This window comes from Ranitomeya variabilis, chromosome 2 (assembly GCF_051348905.1).
Source record: "Ranitomeya variabilis isolate aRanVar5 chromosome 2, aRanVar5.hap1, whole genome shotgun sequence".
NCBI lineage: Eukaryota > Metazoa > Chordata > Amphibia > Anura > Dendrobatidae > Ranitomeya > Ranitomeya variabilis.
The window spans coordinates 913937698-913963976 of record NC_135233.1 but is presented as its reverse complement, the minus strand read 5'-3'; the positions used below and the strand labels follow the sequence as shown (position 1 = coordinate 913963976).

At 42.4% G+C, this 26279-nt stretch overlaps 1 long non-coding RNA gene across 2 annotated transcripts in view; it reads left to right on the top strand.

Moving 5' to 3' along the window:
* The window catches only part of LOC143810018 (uncharacterized), a 95674-nt gene that overhangs the window by 4149 nt on the left and 65246 nt on the right, over positions 1 to 26279 (top strand). The window contains exon 3 of one of the 2 annotated variants that reach the window (XR_013222602.1): positions 17476 to 17555. This is a non-coding gene — a long non-coding RNA (uncharacterized LOC143810018). Of the gene's footprint in view, positions 1 to 17475; positions 17604 to 26279 lie in introns of both variants that reach the window. The other variant, XR_013222601.1, reaches the window with a different exon arrangement.

Below are 26279 nucleotides of genomic sequence, written 5' to 3'. Positions count from 1 at the left end.
TGTCACAATATATAGATAATAAACACATAAAGATAGTGATGTTGGAACACAGGAATAATAGTGTTAATTTTTTTAATTAAGAATATAGGTAATAAACACTATAAAGTCAAAGTAAATTATTGCTAGATGTCACAGAATAGGTACAATGACTACAGTAATATAACGGCAAAGAGATGATAACCAATCAATAGTGGGAGAGTGGTCTTTGGTTACCTTCAGATGTGAGACCTAGGTGAATCAGCAAGCTCTGCACACTGGTTCCCACGTACAATAAATATGTCAAATAGGAAATTTACTATGCTGCATGTGCCAATATTCTGCATATGTCTTTAAAGCTTTGCACCATATTTATTGGCTTTTAGGCACTTTATGTGCTTTGCCCGACCATTGTTGCCAACCATCCAGCAATTCTGGGACAGTCCATAAAAATAGGGTACTTTTTTACCCTGTCTATAAAAATATTAGAGGCATCCTTGAATTTTTTGAAGCTGAAGAAACTTATACAGATTATTTTGATTATAATTATCATCATTTTACTGTTCACAGTGCATGCATCTGATGTCTTCATTTCAGGATTATGGGCTGTAGACATTGTTCACTTGTAATCACACTGATTTACAGTATTTCAGTTTTCTAATGTGTCTGTAAAAAGTATTGTCTGTGATTTTTTTGAAAAGCTGTCCAGAAACAATAAAACATCAAGTTGGCAACAATGTGCCTGACAAGGGCCTTGACTTTGTGCAAAAATGACGTGCATTCATGGGAAATGTTCACTTAATATGGAATACTGTGGGCGAAAAAAATGTGCTAAAATTTTGGTATAAAAATCTGGCACAAAGTAATATCACGAACAGAGTTGATTGAATAGCTTCGGATAAGTGCTTATCAGAATAGCTATAGCACTTACCGAATAGCTGCCTCGGTAACCTGGATACCTGGAGCGCTCTCGATAATAAGCTGTTCAGTGCCACAGCTGCATGTGTCGCAGCTGTGTCACACTCATAGAGAGCCTGTTTGTTGGGCTCTCCATGCATGTGTTGTGACTGTCACACAGCCGCGGCGCTGAACAGCTATTTTATTTTTAGTGAAAATAGGCATGTAAACAAGTTTCTGTGAAATATGCATCAAAGTTTTGACATTGTTAGGTGTCGAGTTCCCACCGCTGCACAGGGGGAATCTCGAACCATGTCTGCTGAGGTCTCCTATTCTCCTCCAGCTGCAGTGGAACCTGCTTAGCAGAGACGTCGGTCCCAGCGTCTGGCTCAGTCTGATACTGTGCGAATGGTTACTGTTTCCTTTCCAGGCTCTGCCCTTGTAGCCAGCACTGGTCAGTGGCGAGCAGGCTTTTCTGGGACTAAGTCCTGCTTTTCACACACTGAGCATGCCCACGGGAGGACCTCTCATTGGAGGTCGGGGGTCACACGCTCAGGCCCTGTTGCATCTCCTGTTGGTCCACCAGGAAGGGCCTGTAGAGCTGCAACTATAAAAGGTTCGCATGGCCACACGGCCATGCGCTAGTATCAAATGTGTTTGGCTTATGCCAGTGGATACTATACCACTCTATACATATGTGGTGTGAGGCTGTAGTTTTGGGACTGTACACTGAGGCAGGCAGCTAGCGTCAGTGGAGGCAATTAGCCTTGGCTTAGCATCTGGTTACTTCATGTGTGCGGTTAGCACAGAAGAGTTCCAGAGCAAGCACAACCCTTAGTTAGGGTAATAGTTTTGTGTACAGCGCGACTGTGAGTCAACAGAGATCACTTCCAGTTCACATGGGGTGAAGCTTAACCCACATGTGAGCTCAGAGGTTATCCACCGTTACTTTGCAGCAGATATCTCTGCATTGTTGACCCCGGGCTGCGAACGCACCTTGTAGCTACCTATCTATACTCGGTACGTTCCGCTAGCCCTAACAATATACTAGTGCCAGGGTCTGGCTAAGTAATGCTGGACAAACAGCGATTGTAGGGGTACATCCAGCAGCTGGAGGGTAGGTTGGTGGCTCTCGAGTGTGCAATCTCAGCTGTGGATGTTACCACAATACATCCGAGAGAATCTGGCAAGAGGATTCATTAAGAAGTCAGTGTCACCTGCAGGGGCTGGGTTCTTCTTCGTGCAGAAGAAGAGTGGAGAACTACGTCCATGCATAGACTACAGGGGTCTTAACGCCATCACCATTAAGAGTAAGTACCCACTACCCCTGATATCTGAGCTCTTTAATAGGCTACGGGGAGCAAGGGTATTTACTAAATTAGATCTGCGAGGTGCTTACAACCTGATTCGCATCCGTGAGGGGGATGAAGGGAAGACAGCTTTTAACACCAAGGATGGGCACTATGAATATCTGGTGATGCTGTTCGGGCTCTGTAATACTCCAGCCGTTTTCCAAGACTTTGTGAACAACATCTTCTGGGATATGCTCACCACCTCGGTTGTAGTCTATCTGGATGATATTCACATCTACTCTCCAGATATTGATTCCCACCGGAGAGATGTTTGCAAAGTCTTCGACTTCTTACGGGTAAACTCCCTCTACGCCAAGTTGGAGAAGTGCGTGTTTGAGCAGGAGTCCTTGCCTTTTCCCTGGCTATATCAACTCTGCCCAGGAATTGGCTATGGATCCTGCCAAGCTACAGGCAGTGATGGACTGGCAGGAACCTCAATTTCCTAAAGCCGTGCAGCGCTTTATGGGGTTCATTAATTACTATCACCAGTTCATTCCCTCACCAAGAAGGGAGCAAATCCCAAATTGTGGTCGGAGGAGGTTTCCAAGGCCTTTCTCGCTATTATGTCACACTTCGCTAGCGCTCCCATCCTACATCGCCCAGATGTAGATAAGCCATTTATAATGGAGGTGGATGCCTCATCCGTTGGTGCTGGAGCAGTCCTCTTCCAAAAGGATGCTCAAGGTCGGAAGCATCCTTGTTTCTTATTTTCCAAGACCTTCTCACCAGCGGAGAAGAATTATTCCATCGGGGACAGGGAGTTGCTAGCTATGAAGTTGGCTTTCTCAGAGTGGAGACACCTCCTGGAGGGGGCTCGCTTTCCCCTCCAGGTTTTTACAGACCACAAAAATTTGGTGTACTTACAGACAGCCCAGCGGCTAAATTCTCGCCAAGCCAGATGGTCTCTGTTCTTCTTCCGGTTCCATTTCACCCTCCATTTTCTCTCCGGGGAGAAGAACATTCATGCCAACACTCTCTCCCGCTCCGTAGTGTCATCAGAGGAGGAGGAGCCTTGGCTTATTGTCCCATCTGAGAGCCTGATAACTGTGCATCCAGTTTCGCTAGAGTCTGTGCCCCCGAGCAAGACTTCTGTACCATCAAATTTGCGACCGGAGGTTCTCTCTTGTTCTCATTTGTCCAGGGTGGGTGGACATTTTGGGACCAAGAAGACATTTGAGCTTCTGGCGAGGACATACTGGTGGCCGCATATGGCTCGTGACATTGGGGATTATATTCGGGTGTGTGTCTCCTGCACCAAGAATCGGTCCCCTCAGCAACGGCCTGCTGGGCTACTTTACTCCCTTCCGGTGGCAGACAGGCCCTGGGAGATGGTCAGGATGGACTTCGTGGTGGGCTTACCTAAGTCTCGTAGCTGCACCTTTATCTGGGTAGTCACCGATCATTTTTCTAAAATGGTGCACTTGGTGCCGCTTCCATGGTTACCTTCTGCACGGGCCTTGGCGGCGTTGTTCATCTAATATATAAAGCTGAATGTGTGTGTGTGTGTATGTATGTATGTATGTATGTATGTCCGGGATTGGCATCTGAACCGTAGCAGCTACAGCCACAAAATTTTGCACAGTCACACGTCTGGACCCCGAGAGCGTCATAGGCTATGTTGTGAGGTGAAATTTTAACCCCGCGCTTTCCAATTCACCAAACAATTTTGCCCCTATCTACATAATGGGGAAAAAGTGAAAGGAAAAGTGTTGGAGGCGTCGCAGCTACAGGCACAAAATTTTGCACAGTCACACGTCTGGACCCTGAGAGCGTCAAAGCTATATTGTGAGGTGAAATTTTAACCCCGCGCTTTCCAAGTCACCAAACAATTTTGCCCCTATCTACATAATGGGGAAAAAATGAAAGGAAAAGTGTTGGAGGCAAATTAACAGCTGCCAGATGTGAACAAGGGGGACTTAAAGAATGACAGCGATGGCACCAAAGAGTATATACTGTACAGTTGCTAAGGTGGGGCCCCAACATGGGATAATCACACCACCACGGGGATATGAACACACACACAAAATGCGCCACACACTACCACGTGCTCGAACACATATACCACCCTCAGTGCACATTTCACCACACATACACCAACCTCGCCACATAAAAGTAGAAACACAAAAGTCGCCGCTCAAAACTCGCCACGCGCAAAACTCTCCACATGCAAAACTCGCCACACGTGCAAAACTCGCCACACGCAAAACTTGCACACGCAGAAAAATTGCCACACGCAGAAAAATTGCCACATGCACAAAAGTTGCAACACATGCAAAAGTTGCCTCACACAAAACTTGCACATACTCAAAAGGCACCACACATAAAACTCGCCACGCGCAAAACTCGCCATGCGCAAAACTTGCTGCACACAACTTGCTACACTAACCTGTCACATGCAACTCGACACACAAAAAGTTGCTACACGCATGTCGCCACACAAAACTCATCTCACAAAAGTCCCTACATGCATGTCGCCACACGCAACTCAACACACACAACTTGACACACGAAACTCGCCCTAAAACACACACAAGTCTGGTATCCTTCAAAAATAAAAATCTGATTAATAAGCAGACAAACTACAAGAGCAACAAATGTACCATATAGGAATCCGGCAGCTGTCAGTCACATGACCAGTCTATTATGTGTATGTGTGAGCTAATATATACTGCCAGGGGGTGGGCTTACTGTTGGCTGGGGATTTATCAGGCTGCCATTTTAGCTTACAAATACTGAGGTAAAAATACTGACCAAATAACGTGTGAACGAGGGCTAATACAGGAGGAGATGGCATACAGCTATATACTATATACAGGAGATGACACACAGGTATATACTATTTACAGGGGAGATGACACACAGGTATATACTATATACAGGAGGAGATGACACACAGATATATACTATATACAGGAGAGATGACACACAGGTATATACTATATAGAGGAGGAGATGACATACAGGTACATACTACATACAGGAGGAGATGACATACAGGTATATACTATATACAGGAGGAGATGACACACAGGTATATACTATATACAGGAGCAGATTACCTACAGGTATATAGTATATACAGGAGGAGATGACACAGGTATATGCTATGTATAGGAGGAGATGACATACAGGTATATACTATATACAGGAGATGACACACAGATATATACTATATATAGGTGAGATGACACACAGGTATATACTATATACAGGAGATTACATACAGGTATATCTAATATATAAAGCTGAATGTGTGTATGTATGTATGTGTGTATGTCCGGGATTGGCATCTGTACCGTCGCAGCTACAGCCACAAAATTTTGCACAGTCACACGTCTGGACCCCGAGAGCGTCATAGGCTATGTTGTGAGGTGAAATTTTAACCCCGCGCGTTCCAATTCACCAAACAATTTTGCTCCTATCTACATAATGGGGAAAAAGTGAAGGGAAAAGTGTTGGAGGAAAATTGACAGCTGCCAGATGTGAACAATGAGGACTTAAAGAATGAGAGCGATGGCGACAAAGAGTATATACCGTACAGTTGCTAAGGTGGGGCCCCGACATGGGATACTCACCACACACGGGGATATGAACACAAACACAAAATGCGCCACACACTACCACGTGCTTGAACACATATACCACCCTCAGCACACATTTCACCACACACACACACCAACCTCGCCACATAAAAGTCGAAACACAAAAGTCACCACTCAAAACTCGCTACATGCAAAACTCGCCATATGCAAAACTAGGCTCACGCAAAACTCGCCACACGTGCAAAACTCACCTCATGGAAAACTCACCTCATGCAAAACTTGCACACACAGAAAAATTGCCACATGTACAAAAGTTGCACCACATGCAAAAGTTGCCTCACACAAAACTTGCACATACTCAAAATGCACCACACATAAAACTCGCCACGCGCAAAACTCGCCATGCACAAATCTTGCTGCACACAACTTGCTACACTAACCTGTCACATGCAACTCAACACACAAAATGTTGCTACACGCATGTCGCCACACAAAACTCATCTCACAAAAGTCGCTACATGCATGTCGCCACACGCAACTCAACACACACAACTTGACACATAAAACTCGCCCTAAAACACACACAAGTCTGGTATTGTCCTTCAAAAATAAAAATCTGATTAATAAGCAAACTACAAGAGCAACAAATGTACCATATAGGAAATACGGCAGCTGTCAGTCACATGACCTGTCTATTATGTGTATGTGTGAGCTAATATATACTGCCAGGGGGGAGGGCTTCCTGTTGGCTGGGGATTTATCAGGCTGCCAATAGCAACCAATCACAGCTCAGCTTCTATTTTGCTACAGTTAATTAACCTGAGCTCTGATTGGTTAATATAGGCAACAAAGACATTCTCAGTATAACAAAGCTAATATATGTTGTGAAATGCTTCTATTTGCTTAGTTTTTGCCTTTTAATAATTACATTTCTATCTATTTGTTTTGTGGTTTTTGTGTGCAGAATAAATTTTTGTTAACACATTCTATTTTGCTAACAGCAGTCATTAACCCGGGCGAAGCCGGGTAGTACAGCTAGTTTAACATATTTTTCATCTACATGGCATGCCTGACAAAATTGTCAGTGACCGGGGTCCCCAGTTCGTGTCTCAGTTTTGGAGAGAGCTCTGTCGTTTACTCAGCATTGAGCTGAATCTCTCTTCTGCATACCATCCCGAGACGCATGGGTTGGTAGAGAGGGCCAACCAGACTCTGGTGACATACCTGCAAAATTTTGTCTCTGCTAGACAGGATGACTGGGCATCTTTGCTACCTTGGGCAGAATTTGCTTTGAACAACGCCGTAGCCGACTCCACTGGGCAGAGTCCATTTCTCCTTAATTACGGCCAGCATCCGCGTGTCCCTGTGCCAATGCCCATGTCACCCACTGATTCCAGGGTGGCAGACCGGGCAGTGGAGGCATGTGATATTTGGGACCGCACACAGGATGCCATTCGGACCTCCAAGGAGAGAATGAGGGTTTCTGCCGATGCACACCGGCGCCCCGCTCCGACCTTCGCTCCTGGCAACTTAGTGTGGCTCTCCGCCCGTGACATCAGGCTGCGAGTTAACAGACATTTTGACCATCCAGGGTCTTTGTCACTGTAAAAGAGACAAGATATGAGAGTTGTACAATAGAAAAACATAACACTGTATAGTGTATTTCCCAGGTGACATATACAGAAATAAGACATTTTAACATATAATATATACAAGCATCAGCTATTGACACGGTTGCCCCTCTCCTTCATGGCAGAGTGCGACATATCAATAGACAACCCTGGCACAATACCACCACTAAAAAGCTCCGGCAACTGTCCAGGGTTGCAGAGTGGCATTGGAAGAAAACACATTCGCAAGATGACTTCACTGCATTCAAACAGGCAACACTCGCTTTTAAATCTGCTCTCACCTCTGTTAAACAGGCCTATTTCAGAACCCTCATATCTTCCCTATCCTACAACCCCAAACAGTTATTCAAAACCTTTAACTCCCTCCTCCGCCCCCCTTGGCCCCCTCCAACCTCCGTCATCTCTGCTGAGGACTTTGCCACACACTTTAAAAATAAGATCGACCAAACAAGGCAAGTCTTCATTGTTCAACTACCACAACCCCTTTGTATACCAGACCAATGCCCAAACTCCATAACCTCCCTATCCAACATCACTGAAGGGGGGCTTAATTGTCTCCTCTCCAAATCACACCTCACCACCTGTGCCCTCGACCCCATCCCATCCCACCTCCTCCCCAACCTCACCACCACACTTATCCCAACCCTAACCCACCTCTTCAATCTATCACTAACTTCTGGCACCTTCCCTTCTACTTTCAAACATGCCACAATTACGCCTATCCTTAAAAAGCAAACCCCCGATCCAACAGCTATGTCCACCTATCGCCCAATATCGCTGCTCCCATTCGCTTCCAAACTCCTGGAGCAGCACGTCCATGCAGAACTTTCCTCCAACCTTTCATCTAACTTGCTCTTTGACAATTTACAATCTTGTTTCCTCCCGCATCACTCAACTGAGACAGCCCTGACCAAAATCACTAACAATCTACTTACAGCCAAATATAACAGATAATACTTTGTACTCCTCCTTCTAGACCTGTCCTCTGCTTTCGACATAGTTGACCACTGCCTCCTACTACAGATCATCTCCTCCTTTGGCATCAAAGACCTCATCCTGTCCTGGATCTCCTAATACCTTTCCAACCTCACATTCAGCATCTCCCACTACCACACTACCTCCTCATCCCACCCTCTCTCTCTGTTGGAGTCCCCCAAGGCTCTGTTCTAGGACCCCTACTCTTCTCAATCTATACACTTGGCCTGGGACAACTCATAAAGTCTCATGGATTCCAGTACCACCTTTATGCTGATGACACTCAGATCTACCTTTCTGGCCCAGATGTCACCTCCCTGCTGCCCAGAATCCCGGAGTGTCTATCAGCCATATCTCCTGCTTCTCCTCTCGCTTCCTCAAACTCAATGTGGACAAATATGAACTCATCATCTTTCCTTCATCTCATAGATCTTATTACCTGACCTATCTACCTTTCCCCCATACCGGAAGTCCGCTGCCGCGGAGTAACCCTTGACTCTACCCTGTCCTTCAAACTGCAAATCCAAGCTCTTTCCACCTCCAGTCGCCTCCAGCTCAAAAATATCTCCAGAATCCGACCTATCCTCAACCTTCAATCTACTAAAATGCTTGTGCATGCCCTCATAATCTCCCACCTTGACTACTGCAACATCCTTTTCTGTGGCCTCCCTGCTAACACCCTTGCACCTCTACAGTCCATCCTTAACTCTGCTGCCCGACTAATTAATCTCTCTCCTCACTACTCCTCTGCTTCCCCCCTCTGCAAATTACTAATACTGACCTACAAAGCCATCAATAACCTGTCTCCTCCATATATCTCTGAACTAATCTCCCGATATCTTCCCTCACGTAATTTCCGGTCCTCCCAAGACCTCCTTCTTTCCTCCACACTTATTCGCTCCTCAACCAACCGCCTCCAAGACTTCTCCCGAATATCCCCCATCCTCTGGAATTCTTTGCCCCAACACATCCGACTATCAACCACATTTGGATCCTTCAGATGGAACCTGAAAGTCCACCTCTTCAGGAAAGCCTACAGCCTGCACTGACCCTGCTGCCTCGTCACCACTACCGAAGCTACCGCCTCACCAGCACAGGAGCTCCTGCAACCCTCAACCTATTGTCTCCATCCCCACTATCCTGTAGAATGTAAGCCCGCAAGGGCAGGGTCGTCACCCCTCGGTATCAGTCTGTAATTGCTAGTTTGCTTACTTTAAGTGATATCTGTAATTTGTATGTATGTAACCCCTTCTCATGTACAGCACCATGGAATCAATGGTGCTATATAAATAATAATAATAGTAATAAAAAGAGCTGCAAGGCAATGGGCTTCATAGTTAGAGTAATAAGGTGCCGTCGCACAAACATGTGCAAAAAGAAACTCAAAACAGGGTGAGGTAATGTGGGAGATGGCTTGTGTACTGATGGGGAACCCATAGAAGTAAAGAATAAAAAGCACACTTAGTGCTTGCTTGATTGCTGAGATTAAAGGAAACACATTCAGATACAGTCACCAATTCAATGGGATTTACAGTATAATGGAAACTGCAAAGGAAAGACAATAAAGTAAGATGTGAGCTGTAACTCAATACCATGAACTCAATACCATGATACATGCTGTTTGCTGTGAGGTCCCATGGGTAGAATGGCATACTTAAAAACTGGCATGTGCCACCAGACCGGAAGTGCATTATGATGACACCGCCCACCGGAAGTAATGTTACCGACAAGGTGCCATGGTATCTACTACCGGAAGGACATGCTCATGCATTGAGTGGTTGTTATGGTAGAGGGGACACTCTCATTGATAAGGGGAATACATGGTATGCAGTAGTTGCGCCTGCGTGAATAAAACTTATGGGTTGCCATGAGAAAAGTGAAATCTTCACATACATGATCATAGTACAGGAGTGGACATGCATGGACTAAGTTTGTTTATATGCAATCAAACTGTAAATACTGGAAATATAGGAATTCTTGGGGAGATAACCAACTATTTGTTATCCATGATGGAGAATGTGGAGTATTGGGATGGATTATAAGAGGCACAATTATCAGTACACCAATGGAAACTTACCTAGCGAGTAGTGTAAAAATGTGTGTCTGCAGGGAGGGAAACAGATTTTTGTTAGAGTAGTCAGTGAATCTCTCTGTTCAGGCCCTTGGGGACCAAGGTTTGAAGGGTGAGTAGCCAGTAAGCTTCCCTATGCTTAAGGAGCTGATGTGATTGCCACCTCGTCCAGGTCTGGGGACCTGCTCAATAACTTGGAAGCGTAATTGGGATGAAGTGTCTGGCACTAGCAAAATGATCTGGTAGTGGTAGCCATGTTTTGCAGCAATGGATGTTTGACTTATGGCTAGCAATATGGTTCCCTGACATGTTGGGTAGTCTTGCAAACATATGGAAGGCTGCACGGGCATTTGATGACATAGACCACAAAATTTGAATTGCATGTAAAATAATCCCTAATGGGATAGGACATCCCTGTCCTAGTATGTGTAATGTTTTTCGATATGTTGATGTTTCAACATGCAGCACAATTGAGACAAAGAAATCACAAAATTGGAAAACATTACACATCCTTGGACGGGGAAGTCCTACCCCATTAAGATTTATTTTATATGTGATTCAAATTTTGTTGTCTACATCATCAAATGCCCCTGTGGCCCTCTATACGTCAGCGAGATTATCCAACACGTCAGTGAAAAAAGTGTTCATTGGTGTTCTGATAATTGTGCCTCTCAACATCCATCCATAATAGATAACATGTATTTGATTTGTCCTCCCCACGAGGCATTCCTCTTTTTAAAGTCTTTACAGTTTGATTGCATACAAACAACTTCCTCCATGCATCTCCACACTTGTATAGTGACCATGTATGTGCAGAAATCTACTGCATACCGTATCTTCCCCTTATCAATGAAAGCGTCCCCGCTCCAATGACAACCACTCAATACATGTGCCTGTCTTTCTGGTACCCGAGTATCACGTCATTTCTGGTGGGCGGTGCCATCATGACGTAATTCCGTTTTTTAAGTACGCCATTCTACCTATGGGACCTTACAGCAAACAGCACGCATATGCAAGGGAGTGCCACATGAAGCTTAGACCACTCAGGTATCTCTGCCGGTCATAAGTCTTACCATATTATAGCATTGAGTTTACACTTACTGCTCGCATCTTACATTATTGTCTTTCCTTTGCAGTTTCCATTGTAAGTCTCATTGAAATGGTGACTATATCTGAATGTGTTTTCTTTAATCTCAGCAATCAAGTAAGCACTATGTGTGTTTTTGTATTCTTTACTTCTATGGGTTCCCCATTGTTACATTAGCCATCTCCCACATTAATTCCCCTATGGATGCATAATCCCTTGTTTTGAGTTTCTTTTTGCACTGTAAGGCTGGGTTCACATTACGTTACTGGCGTCCGTTAGACGGACTACGTAACACCGCGGCATAAAGCGGTGTAAGGCAGTCCATTAATGCCGCCATTGAGTCCAATGTCGAGCGCATCGCTAGCGCACGCCCACAATGGGCGTGCGCTAGCGATGTGCCGTCATTGAGTAACGGACCCTGGGACACGGGCTGCAGCATTTCCGGGTCCGTCACTGCTAGCGCAGATAGAGTATCTGCTAGCTCTATCTGTGCTAGCGTGACGACATATCGGCACTTGCGTTAACAGCAGCCCGTTAATGCATGTGTTGAACGGGCTCCTGTTAACGCAATGTGAACCTGGCCTAAGCCACTCTATTACTCTAACTATGATGCCCATTCCCTTGCAGTACTTTGCTTCTATATATTGTTTATATTGTGTTAAAATGTCTTACAGGTTACATGTCACCTGGGAAATATACTATACGGTGTTCTGTTTTTCTGTTGTACAACTCTCATATCTTGTCTCTTTTACAGCGCCATTGTGATAGACTTTGGATGGGTTAAATCGTCGTAACTTTGTGGCACATTTCACAACTTGTTTATATGCCTATTTTCACGAATAATACAATCATGCCTTACTCGAATTGAGAATGTCTGGTGAATCTCTATTGCCTTAGTATAAGTTTATAACAGCTAAAATGTAGCCAGTTTTAATAAACCTGCACTATAATCTGTCCTGCTCTACAGAACTGAATTGCGCTAAATCCTATTCCAAAATGTAGGCACACACTATACACTCTGTACTGAACTGTATGAAATTAAGCAGACTTATAAATAAACAGTAAGGAAATTGCTTTAAATAATAAAATACAAGACATAAAAAAGATTAGAAGAATAAAAGTGGTGTGCTTAGTGCAGCAATACAGTCCTATATGTAAATGTTCAGTAAAGTAAAATAATAATCTGGGTATGGTGTCAGGTATATACTGTATATATACATAACTGACAGTAAAGTATACTATACTATATTAACTGTTATATTAAGTCTGTAAAGTGTGCTATACTGTATAATGTTCCTTTTTTCATGTCTAAATACACTCTTCAACATTGAAATTATAACAGCAATATGGAAAAGTCATGAAATTAAGACAATCACAGGATCAATTTACATGTTAATGACATGCAAATGAAGAAAAATTGGAAGCTAAGCTTTCAAAACATCTCAGTTCATTCAGTATCTATTATGTGTGCAATGCACAGAAATACACAGACTTACACACTTTGGCATGCAAACAATTAAATTATTGATGGTTGATGGAGGTTCTGCCATGCTGAATCAACTTTCTCATGGAAATCGCCAAGATTTGTTGCTGGCAGCTTCCATTGCAATTAACAACCAATGATGTTCCAGATGTGCTTGATGGAAGACAAGTCTAGAGATGCTGCAGGCTATGGTAGCATGTATAAGACATGCAGACTGCTCACAGCAGCATGCATAGCATACGTTATCTTGTTCAAAAAAGCTCCTCGAACACTTCCACGTTACTTCATAAAGCCCCTTGTGGCATTGCCCACAAGGTCTTCAGATCAATCCCTAGCGATCATTATGTCACATACAAAAGTGTGTGTGACAAAAGTGTGAATCATCTCTGAAAAGACCTCAATTCCAGCCTCCATTACTGTCTTGTTTTGCACCATGACAGCCTTTGACAATGGTGATATGACATGAGGTCAGTAGCACACCTGTAGGTGGACATCTGGTTCGTAAACTGATGTTACGCAAACACCTTCTGATGGTTTTAGTAGACACTGTTTGACAATGTAGCTTGTTTCAGATTTTAAAATAATATTTCAAGCTTGTGTTATAAAGTATTCTAATTTACTGAGATAATGACTTTTGGGTCTTCATTGACTGTAAGCCATAATCATCAACATTAACAGAAATAAACACTCGAAATAGATCACTCTGTTTGTAATGACTGTATATAATATATGAGCTTCACTTTTCGTATTGAAGAATTGAAATAAATTAACTTTTTGATGATATTCTAATTTTGTCAGAAGCACCTGTATTTCTGTGTGTGGCACTCATACTCAATACTTAGTAAATCGACATGTTTTGAAAATTTTCTCTATTTGCAGATCATGTTTATCGATCCAGTGATTATCTTAATTCCATGACTTTTCCTTTTGCGGTGTTATAATTTTAATGTTGAGGAGTGTAGTTCCAAGATTTTGGGTAGATTAATATTAAAATGTATATATTTTTTGTAATATAGAAATATTATGACCAGTGTTTTGTATTGGAGAATTCCAGATGCCCTCTACCCTTCATATGGAATAGAGCAATAACATGGGATGTTTAGGAGCTTATCATGGACAGATTTCTTCACTAGCTAGTAGATGCTGCATAAATCAGTGTTAATGAGTGGTTTTGCATATGGCTTTGCACAAAAGCAAAATGTATGGAGCTTTATATATTAAAAATGAAATATTTCCGATCCTTATAAAGAGACATTTTGAAGTGAATACGTTTTTAAGAAAAAACAACAACATCAACATGTAAAATATTATGGAGGCTGCTGAATAGCTTGTTGGATGCACTTTGTAACCGTGTATGTACAAATTATCAGTAAATATATTCTTTTTTAGGATGATTCATTTGTAGCTGTATGCAATTTAGCACTGTACTAGCAGCTCTGTACAGAGCAATACACTACTATTTTATGCTTTCATCTCTATATACAGTGGCTGGAAGCAAATACAAATGGGAATGCAAAATTATGGGTTTACAGTGCCTTTAATACACTTGCAGTATGCACTTCATCAGCTGAATAATCTTCATACAAGTTATATGCAGTCCTTATAAAGATCTAAGAGCTCAGCCTCAGGATTGTATTCGGTGGCATGACATTTAAATTGTTACGAAAGATTCAGTGTGCACAAAATCTCATTAACCACCAGCACTTTACTCTACATTAGCAGGCCATACTAATCATTTTCCTCCTTTTTTTGAGCATTTCATCATCTTTTTCCTCTCCAGTAAATTTTCACCTGTACATCGTACATGTCCTTTTCATGCCATCCTGTCTCGGAAATGGCCTCAATCTAGTTTAATAGCTAATTTTCACAATGCTTATTTTGTTGGTCTTCGGATCATCAAAGTCCTGATTAACAATGCAGAATTCATCATTCTGAAACTGCCATTGGGAAAGTAATATAGAGTAATGATGGTACCCTTGTCTAGGAGATCTATAACAAGAGGCTCAAGGGAAGAGAGGAACAAAATTCAGAGTTTCAATATATGTAAAGGTTAATGAAAAAATATATAGCACAGAAAGGTCTACTGACGCTTTTCAAGTAGTCAGTTCTCCATTTAATTTATAGCAGTGATGACTATTTTTATTGAGTGTTCAAAATGAGTCATAAAACTCAGCTGTGATGCACCTACTTTATCCTAATAAATATGACAATGTCAACCACCCTTCAGGGAACTGCTGGATTTTCAGTGTATTCTGGATCCAGATCTCATCTGTTAGTGCCATGCCGCCTTTCTGTATACCCACAGAGCAATCTAGAGCACAGTATTAAATGCATGGGAGTATGCAGAAAATGACATTATTTGATAACTGCTGTATCTAACTATTTGATCTGCACTCAGATACTTTAGCTTAACATTAAAGCAAAGCTGTGATATTTCCTAAACTGGGAGATTTCATTATCCCGATCTGCCTAGATTATTATGAGCACCGAGCACCGCTGTAAAATAATACAGAAGATAACTCTCAATTCTGATAAATATCTAGCAGGTCATAAATTACTTATTGAATGGTTTGAGCGATGGAGCAAATTTTAGTTTTCTATTAATTATAAGCAATGCCATTGAGTTACCTAACGGTCGAAACACACATCTCTTTATGATCAACTGGAGAAAGTTGTGAAAACCAAAGTGCCTCCATCAGCAAACATTCAAAAAAGTGCTGACCTGATTATCTACACAGCTTAAAGTACCACTCCAGGTTTGTTTGTTTTTTAAATTTGACTACCGGTGACTACCGGATAGGTATCGGTAACGTATGTTCTCTTTGTGTAGTAAAATACTTACCGGTGGAAGTCGTCTTCTGTTCCGGCGCTGCTCTGACCCACTTTTTCCATCGCTTGACCACAGCTTTGACTGACCAGAAGTCAATGCTAACAGTGTAAAGTAAGTCCATGAGAGTCTTGTTCTGAGTCTCATAGATTTACATTGAGAAGTGTATTCTGGTCAGCCCAGCAAACAGTGCAGTAATCCAGCCATTCACATGGTTCAGAAGAGGACCAGAGCAGCACTGAGAGCAGCAGAAGATGACCAGTAAATATTTTGCTACACATTGGGAAAAAACATTATTGATACCTATCCGTTGGTGAAATGAAGAAAAAAACAACAAAAGTAATGGTAGTATAATGATTTTTGGAGGTGTCGAGAAACAGATCTCACTAGCATGGCTGTGCAAAGTTTCTGCCATCTATGCAGAGCAGCAAAATTACACTATGGTACATAAATACTGGTGGTGTGTATTTATAGGGGCAAGCAGTTCTTACATATCCTGAAATTAACTGTGCAGTGATGGTGAAAGGAAGTCTGATATTTCAAGTGCAATATACAGTAACTGTATAGTAAATGCAAGAGTAATTTCACATTGACCAATATATGCAGCAGTAGCTGTAGAGATCAGGTTCTTTCATTTATTCTTTAATCTCGTAGATTATTAAAAGGCTATAATGTGTTACTTTACATTAGGCTGTTGCTCAAAATATGAACAAAATAGCAGAAGAAATATATTTCCTGGATGCTGACCCCAATGGGTGTCAGAGTTTACTATGCTATGCTCTGCACTTTGTGGCTCCAGGCAACAAGTCACTGTCTACCACTAGTGATGAGCGAGTGTGCTCGTTACTCAAGTTTTCAGAGCATGCTCGGGTGTTCTCTAAGTATCTTGGACGTGCTAGTAGAATATTGAGTCCCCGCAGCTGCATGATTTGCAGCTTTTAGACAGCCTGAATACATGTGGGATTGCGTGCTTTTAGGGAATCCCCACATGTATTCAGGCTGTCCAGCAGCCACAAATCATGCAGCTGTGGGGACTCAAACATAATCTATGAGCACGCCCAAGATACTCAGAGAACACCCGAGCATGCTTGGAAAACTCGAGTAACAAGCACACTCGCTCATCACTATCTCCCACTAATGAAATCTACTGAATATGAATCTTACTCTACATTCTTGCCATCATTTCCCACAGAAAGTTTGGGATGTAAAAAATCCTGCTCCCAAAATCCAGAAACACCTAAAAAAGTGGCAACATTTGGGTGTGATTTTTCTTCTTGCACCCTGGTTCATATATTTATTTGGGGGTACCGGACTCGCATATGAGTCATTAGGAGACTGTTGTGTGCATATGCTGTCTTCATTTTAAGGGATTTATTGTAATGACTGATTAGTTACAATTATGATCAATTATTATTCAATTATAAATAATAACTAATAGAGATGAAATGTGGAAGTCCAGGTGAATTCAAACAATGAACAAGTTTACAATGACGTTGTTCTAGCTGGAAGAATAATTGAATTGAATTTCTAAGATTTTGCAATGATTTTCTATATTTTTTTAAAGATTTGTTTGTTATAGTTTTATGCTACTGATTGCTTATTGTTTTTTATTTCTTATCTTTTTACTGTTTTAGATCAATTCAAAGAAGGTAAAAAATCTTCGTAACATGAAAAAAAAGACAAAGGCAAAACTAATCTATTATGACATAGCCAAGTGAGCATCTCATCTACTAAATTGTCGGTAATCCAGCAAACTACACCGGTCAGTCACGCGGCACATACCTATCCATCTCAGAATGCATTTCTGACATCTCATCAAAGCTGCGAATGCTTCTGAGCATTTCACATACACATCATCAGCTTCTTGCTGTTTTCACTTCTTTCACCATATTCCAACTGTCATTTTCCCTGTCTCTATACCAGATTCTAGCTGCTGCAATCAAGACTTTCAAAGAGATTGTTAGTCTTGTGTTTTCTAAAAGTGCTACCCAATTTATATGTCTAGCAGCATACACTTGTTTTGAGCACCAAGTCTTCCCTTCATTTCTGATGTAATGCTCAAACAATACACATTTTTGTAGAAGATGAATGGAATAATTGTTTGCACTTAAAAGATGTCCTCCCATGAAGATTTTTTTATTTTTACTGAATCTGTGTATATCTGCATGCACTGTAGTGTGTATATGTTAATTCACTCACCTATTGCTGTATTCTCTCATATCTATAGCTGTTCTGCTCCTCTTCTCAGTGTCATCACTGCTCTGCAGACTCCGGATCACTCTATGCTCTTGCGTGAGCCAGAAGTCTCTTATATAATGTAAGCCTATGGAGCCTTGTTCTGTTGTCCCACTAGTTTACATTGTAAAAGCCACTTCCAGGTCACACAGAGCACAGTGTGACCCAGAGACATCACTGAGAAGAGGAGCAGAACAGCAATGGATTCCAGAGAAAATGGCTGTAGGTGATTATGTCAACACACACACACTACCTTCCATGCATATATACACAGATTCAATAGATTCATTGGGAGCACTTATTTAACCAATATCCACATGGATACAGCCAAAATATAATACTCAAAAAACACTTGGCACTCAAAAAATTATTTTGCAAGTTGATTATTCCATTTATTTGTGCATCCAGTTTAGAAATTTGAACGTTTTCGGTCCATACATCAGACCTTCATCAGAAATGCCTTTTTACAAACTGAAATACAGGTAGATAATACAACAAAATGAATGTCAATCTACAATAAATCACAATATACATGGTGCACAACTGAAGAACAATAGAATTATAATGATATGTTTCCAGACCAAATCCATCATGTGACAGACTGAGTGCACGCAACCGTGGTGGCTGGAGGAATTCCGGGTTGGTGGTCCGTGAGTTGTAAGTGCTTCCAATTATTGAGAGCTAGATAACAAGAGATAAAAAGACTGTGCAGCTGTACGTGCAGATCAGGAAAAGAACAAATGGCACAAAAAGTGGAAAGTTATGGCTTATGATGGTCAATCCTATTAGTGGACTATAGTTGTGGTAGAGGTACATGTTGCCTCAAAAGGATACTAGGTGGAGGACAAATCCGGGTGCTTGCACAATGTGTTGTGCTCTACAGTGGACCAGTGATAGCCTACAAAGCAAATGTGACAACATATCTAGGTTAACAGATGATGGTGTCTATGCTGACACGAACACTTGTCATATTCTAAATGCTGTATGTGACCCGCCTAGATGCTGAGTTGGTGGTCCTAGGCACATTAGGCGAAAAGAGAGGAGGTGAGAGATGAAAGGATAAGAAGAGAATATATATGTTTCTCTAAAGCCAAGTGGCATCCCCGTTTGCGATGTGAGTAAATAAATGCTATGCCGTAATTTATAACAGTGTGAGGAGGTCCTGAGAACAATAGTAGAATAATGTTACCTGGTACATTTAATGTGGACGGGTATATCAAGGCCCGAATAGGCCAATGCTGGGTGGCCCGGGACAAGGCAGAGAGGCTGACAGCCTGTAGTATATAAGGGAAAACATGTATGATAACCCCGATGCTATTCTACCAGTACTATATAGGTGTGGATAACGGATAATTACCAGGTTGCCTCACTTTGCCCGAAGATGTGCTGCTGGGTGAAGGCGCCAATCAGCTGCTATGGGTAGCGCTGGAGGGAGGTATAAGAGAAAAAAACCTTAAATATCCTGTGAAGGTATTGTTGGTGGTGGTGAAGAGCGCTGCCCCTAGTCGGTCCGTAGTTACCTTGAAGCGCCGGCTACGTGGCGTAAGGACTGAAAATCCCGGGCACCGCTGTGTAGTAGCGTTACTTCCGGGTATAAAAGCCCTATGTGATCGGGTCATGTGACCCGCCGCGTCATGTGACCGCGGTGTATCCAACTGCGCATGCGCGCATCTAATACTGAGAAAAAAAGCAGCGGTGACTGCTTAGGATGTGTGTAAGACTATTGCGCATGCGTTGGGGCTAAAAAAGCGGTGACTGCAGAGGATGTATGTTAGACTATTGCGCACACGCTGGGGCAGAAGGAACTGTACATAGTGGTTACCAGGGCGACATATGCCGTCCAGGTAAAAGCAAGGAGAATGAACATAGAAAGAATGAAAGAGAGTCTTGAATAAAATTGAGATAAGGAGTAAACAAGACAGAATAGCAGCGCCTATATAGTGCCGGATCCCTCTAGGTGCTTGTATACTCTACCATCTACGGTGCCATAGGTGACCACCAGTGCCACGTGAGTGCCGTGAGCCTATCGGTTCTAGGAAAAAGGGAAAGACATAATAAGATTAGACAGATTAATTAAAACAGCTATATACATATATTGCCATAATAAGGAATTGCATACATGTTGTAACTATACATAATTACAGGAATGCTGCCACTTCAAATTCCCTGTTAAGTCCCTTGGGCTCTAGGGTCTGTAAGGAAAAAATCCAGAACGCTTCCCTTCTTTTGAGTGTTTTTATACGATTCTGACCTCTTCTCTGGGGGTCTATCTGCTCTAAGACCTGAAATTGGAGTTGGGAGATGTTGTGATTTTTTTCATTGAAATGGTAGGGAAGTGGTAAATGCGTCTTTTTACACCGGATGGTAGATTTATGCTGGGACACTCTGTCCCGGATGGCTTGTGTGGTTTCCCCCACATATGCCAGGCCACAAGGGCATTTGATGACATAAATTACGTATGTGGATTCACAGGTGTAGAAACCTTTAATGGGCAGGGCTTTACCCGTTTGTGGATGGAAAACTGCAGGGCCTTTTTGAACATTGCTGCATTGTAGACAATTGAGGCATGGGAAGGTACCCTTTCTTTGTGTTTGAAGGAACATTTGTCTGGCCACGGTTGTCTCTGGACCTATGTCGGCTTTGATCAATCTGTCTTTCAAGTTCTTTGCGCGTCTAAAGCATGAAAGAAATGGAGACTTAAACTCAGGAATAAATGGATAACTTTTGGATAAAATATTCCAATGCCTCCTGATGGTGGATTGTACCAAGCCTGAAAAGGGGTGAAAAGTTGTGACAAAAGGAATTATTTTAGTAACACAATTGGGCCTCATCTGTGATGTATTAGATCTGGCCTGGGAGAGTATCCCCTGTGGGTAGCCCCTGTTCGAGAATTTCTGCTCCATTTCTGTTAATCTAGTCTCCTTTATGCTATCATCGGATACAATTCGTTTTACCCTTTGAAACTGGGACTTGGGGATGGCTTTTTTTGTTGAGGAAGGGTGACAACTACTGAAATGAAGTAGGCCGTTACGGTCTGTGGGTTTTATATACAGGTCAATGGCAAGAGAACCATCCCTCTCCTTGTAAACCATAGTGTCCAGGAAGCTGATACGCTTGGTATCATGTTGTATAGTAAATTTTAATTCTGGCCATATGTTATTTATGTGGTTATCAAATGCCACAAGTGACTCCATTGGTCCCTCCCATATACAAAAAATGTCATCAATGTATCTCCGCCAGATTTTGCAATGACTGATGAACAGAGGGTGGGAGAACACGTAGTCCATTTCGAAGGCTGCCATATAGGCCACTGCGAAAGGAGGCGCAACGTTAGAGCCCATGGCTGTGCCCTGTTGTTGAACATAAAAGGAGTCCTGGAACATGAAATAGTTCTCTTTTAAGACAAGATCTAAAAGGTCAGCTCAAAGATGACGTATTTTGAAATCCACTCTGGCTTCACTTAGAAGCCTGTCTGTGGCCTGTAGCCCCTTCTCGTGGGTTATGGACGTGTATAAGCTATTTACATCCCAGGTAATCAAAAGGCATGTTTGGGATAGCGGGCCCACGGATTTGATAGTGTTGATGAAATCATTAGTATCAAGTAGGAAGGACTGCGTGGTCTTAATTAAAGGTGTAAGAATTTTTTCTAACACAATGGCCAGTGGTGACTTGACTGAATCTGTTAGGGACACAATAGGTCGACCTGGTGGTTTGGTCAGTCTCTTGTGTATCTTAGGTAAGATATAGAAGATAGGGGTGATAATGGTGCCTGGTGCCTGCTTGTAGGTGTACCTCCAGAACCTGTTTGAAATCAAACAGGTTCTGGAGGTACACCTACAAGCAGGCACCATTGATAGCAAAATGAGGGATTTTCTTACCAAAACAGATCCTATCACCCCTATCTTCTATATCTTACCTAAGATACACAAGAGACTGACCAAACCACCAGGTCGACCTATTGTGTCCCTAACAGATTCAGTCCTGTCACCACTGGCCATTGTGTTAGAAAAAATTCTTACACCTTTAATTAAGACCACGCAGTCCTTCCTACTTGATACTAATGATTTCATCAACACTATCAAATCCGTGGGCCCGCTATCCCAAACATGCCTTTTGATTGCCTGGGATGTAAATGGCTTATACACGTCCATAACCCACGAGAAGGGGCTACAGGCCACAGACAGGCTTCTAAGTGAAGCCAGAGTGGATTTCAAAATACGTCATCTTTGCGCTGACCTTTTAGATCTTGTCTTAAAAGAGAACTATTTCATGTTCCAGGACTCCTTTTATGTTCAACAACAGGGCACAGCCATGGGCTCTAACGTTGCGCCTCCTTTCGCAGTGGCCTATATGGCAGCCTTCGAAATGGACTACGTGTTCTCCCACCCTCTGTTCATCAGTCATTGCAAAATCTGGCGGAGATACATTGATGACATTTTTTGTATATGGGAGGGACCAATGGAGTCACTTGTGGCATTTGATAACCACATAAATAACATATGGCCAGAATTAAAATTTACTATACAACATGATACCAAGCGTATCAGCTTCCTGGACACTATGGTTTACAAGGAGAGGGATGGTTCTCTTGCCATTGACCTGTATATAAAACCCACAGACCGTAACGGCCTACTTCATTTCAGTAGTTGTCACCCTTCCTCAACAAAAAAAGCCATCCCCAAGTCCCAGTTTCAAAGGGTAAAATGAATTGTATCCGATGATAGCATAAAGGAGACTAGATTAACAGAAATGGAGCAGAAATTCTCGAACAGGGGCTACCCACAGGGGATACTCTCCCAGGCCAGATCTAATACATCACAGATGAGGCCCAATTGTGTTACTAAAATAATTCCTTTTGTCACAACTTTTCACCCCTTTTCAGGCTTGGTACAATCCACCATCAGGAGGCATTGGAATATTTTATCCAAAAGTTATCCATTTATTCCTGAGTTTAAGTCTCCATTTCTTTCATGCTTTAGACGCGCAAAGAACTTGAAAGACAGATTGATCAAAGCCGACATAGGTCCAGAGACAACCGTGGCCAGACAAATGTTCCTTCAAACACAAAGAAAGGGTACCTTCCCATGCCTCAATTGTCTACAATGCAGCAATGTTCAAAAAGGCCCTGCAGTTTTCCATCCACAAACGGGTAAAGCCCTGCCCATTAAAGGTTTCTACACCTGTGAATCCACATACGTAATTTATGTCATCAAATGCCCTTGTGGCCTGGCATATGTGGGGGAAACCACACAAGCCATCCGGGACAGAGTGTCCCAGCATAAATCTACCATCCGGTGTAAAAAGACGCATTTACCACTTCCCTACCATTTCAATGAAAAAAATCACAACATCTCCCAACTCCAATTTCAGGTCTTAGAGCAGATAGACCCCCAGAGAAGAGGTCAGAATCGTATAAAAACACTCAAAAGAAGGGAAGCGTTCTGGATTTTTTCCTTACAGACCCTAGAGCCCAAGGGACTTAACAGGGAATTTGAAGTGGCAGCATTCCTGTAATTATGTATAGTTACAACATGTATGCAATTCCTTATTATGGCAATATATGTATATAGCTGTTTTAATTAATCTGTCTAATCTTATTATGTCTTTCCCTTTTTCCTAGAACCGATAGGCTCACGGCACTCACGTGGCACTGGTGGTCACCTATGGCACCGTAGATGGTAGAGTATACAAGCACCTAGAGGGATCCGGCACTATATAGGCGCTGCTATTCTGTCTTGTTTACTCCTTATCTCAATTTTATTCAAGACTCTCTTTCATTCTTTCTATGTTCATTCTCCTTGCTTTTACCTGGACGGCATATGTCGCCCTGGTAACCACTATGTACAGTTCCTTCTGCCCCAGCGTGTGCGCAATAGTCTAACATACATCCTCTGCAGTCACCGCTTTTTTAGCCCCAACGCATGCGCAATAGTCTTACACACATCCTAAGCAGTCACCGCTGCTTTTTTTCTCAGTATTAGATGCGCGCATGCGCAGTTGGATACACCGCGGTCACATGACGCGGCGGGTCACATGACCCGATCACATAGGGCTTTTATACCCGGAAGTAACGCTACTACACAGCGGTGCCCGGGATTTTCAGTCCTTACGCCACGTAGCCGGCGCTTCAAGGTAACTACGGACCGACTAGGGGCAGCGCTCTTCACCACCACCAACAATACCTTCACAGGATATTTAAGGTTTTTTTCTCTTATACCTCCCTCCAGCGCTACCCATAGCAGCTGATTGGCGCCTTCACCCAGCAGCACATCTTCGGGCAAAGTGAGGCAACCTGGTAATTATCCGTTATCCACACCTATATAGTACTGGTAGAATAGCATCGGGGTTATCATACATGTTTTCCCTTATATACTACAGGCTGTCAGCCTCTCTGCCTTGTCCCGGGCCACCCAGCATTGGCCTATTCGGGCCTTGATATACCCGTCCACATTAAATGTACCAGGTAACATTATTCTACTATTGTTCTCAGGACCTCCTCACACTGTTATAAATTACGGCATAGCATTTATTTACTCACATCGCAAACGGGGATGCCACTTGGCTTTAGAGAAACATATATATTCTCTTCTTATCCTTTCATCTCTCACCTCCTCTCTTTTCGCCTAATGTGCCTAGGACCACCAACTCAGCATCTAGGCGGGTCACATACAGCATTTAGAATATGACAAGTGTTCGTGTCAGCATAGACACCATCATCTGTTAACCTAGATATGTTGTCACATTTGCTTTGTAGGCTATCACTGGTCCACTGTAGAGCACAACACATTGTGCAAGCACCCGGATTTGTCCTCCACCTAGTATCCTTTTGAGGCAACATGTACCTCTACCACAACTGTAGTCCACTAATAGGATTGACCATCATAAGCCATAACTTTCCACTTTTTGTGCCATTTGTTCTTTTCCTGATCTGCACGTACAGCTGCACAGTCTTTTTATCTCTTGTTATCTAGCTCTCAATAATTGGAAGCACTTACAACTCACGGACCACCAACCCGGAATTCCTCCAGCCACCACGGTTGCGTGCACTCGGTCTGTCACATGATGGATTTGGTCTGGAAACATATCATTATAATTCTATTGTTCTTCAGTTGTGCACCATGTATATTGTGATTTATTATAGATTGACATTCATTTTGTTGTATTATCTACCTGTATTTCAGTTTGTAAAAAGGCATTTCTGATGAAGGTCTGATGTATGGACCGAAAACGTTCAAATTTCTAAACTGGATGCACAAATAAATGGAATAATCAACTTGCAAAATAATTTTTTGAGTGCCAAGTGTTTTTTGAGTATTGGATTGAGGGGCTGGAAACCCGACTTGAGCACCTCACAGGAACCTTGAGTGCCGTGTGCATTTTTCATTATCTACAGCCAAAATATATTCCAATTTAAAGGGAATCTGTCAGTAGGCTCAACACTTTTAATCTATATGTAGGTCATAGCTTCCTATAATAATTCCTGAATAAAATTATACCTGGATATCTATGATCTGATGTCTTATTCTAGAGAAATCGATGATCTACATGAGAATCTGCCACCAGAGATCCCTATAAATAAAAGGGACATTACCAATGTGATGTGTAATGACCACTATCTGCTCTCCTGATCTCATTACAGAGCTGTGTGTGATTACTGTATCACTGACACTACAAGTTTCTCTTAGCATTTCAACATCCATCTCAACACATTACAGTGTTGTAATACAGCAGAGCTTGAGCAAATGTGTTTGTAAGAAGACAAAGTTCAGTTCTACTGTTCTCTTTCAAGTTAGAGGTCTCACCCTGGTGATTCCTTCTTTCATATAAAATAATTTATAAATCCAGATTCTTATGCAGATCAGTGTCCGGTGAGCAAGGATTAAATGGTGGAAAATGGTGACCACGGCACTCAGGGATTCTTGGGAGGTGCTCAAGTTGGGGATCCAACCCGTGAATGTAGCTAGAAATATACTTGGCACTCAGGAGGAATTTGTTGCAAGGTTCAAAAGTAGATTTTTATTTTGGTGCATCCAGATCAACATATAAACGTTTTCGGTCTCGACCCCGGGTATATAGAGAAATAATTAACCCTCTATATCAAGGCATGTGGTGCATACTATACCGTGTGCAGTGCTCAGTGCGAGGAGTGCATTTAACGATTCTGTAGAAAAAGACAGAAATGAGCACAGATTAAAGACTAATA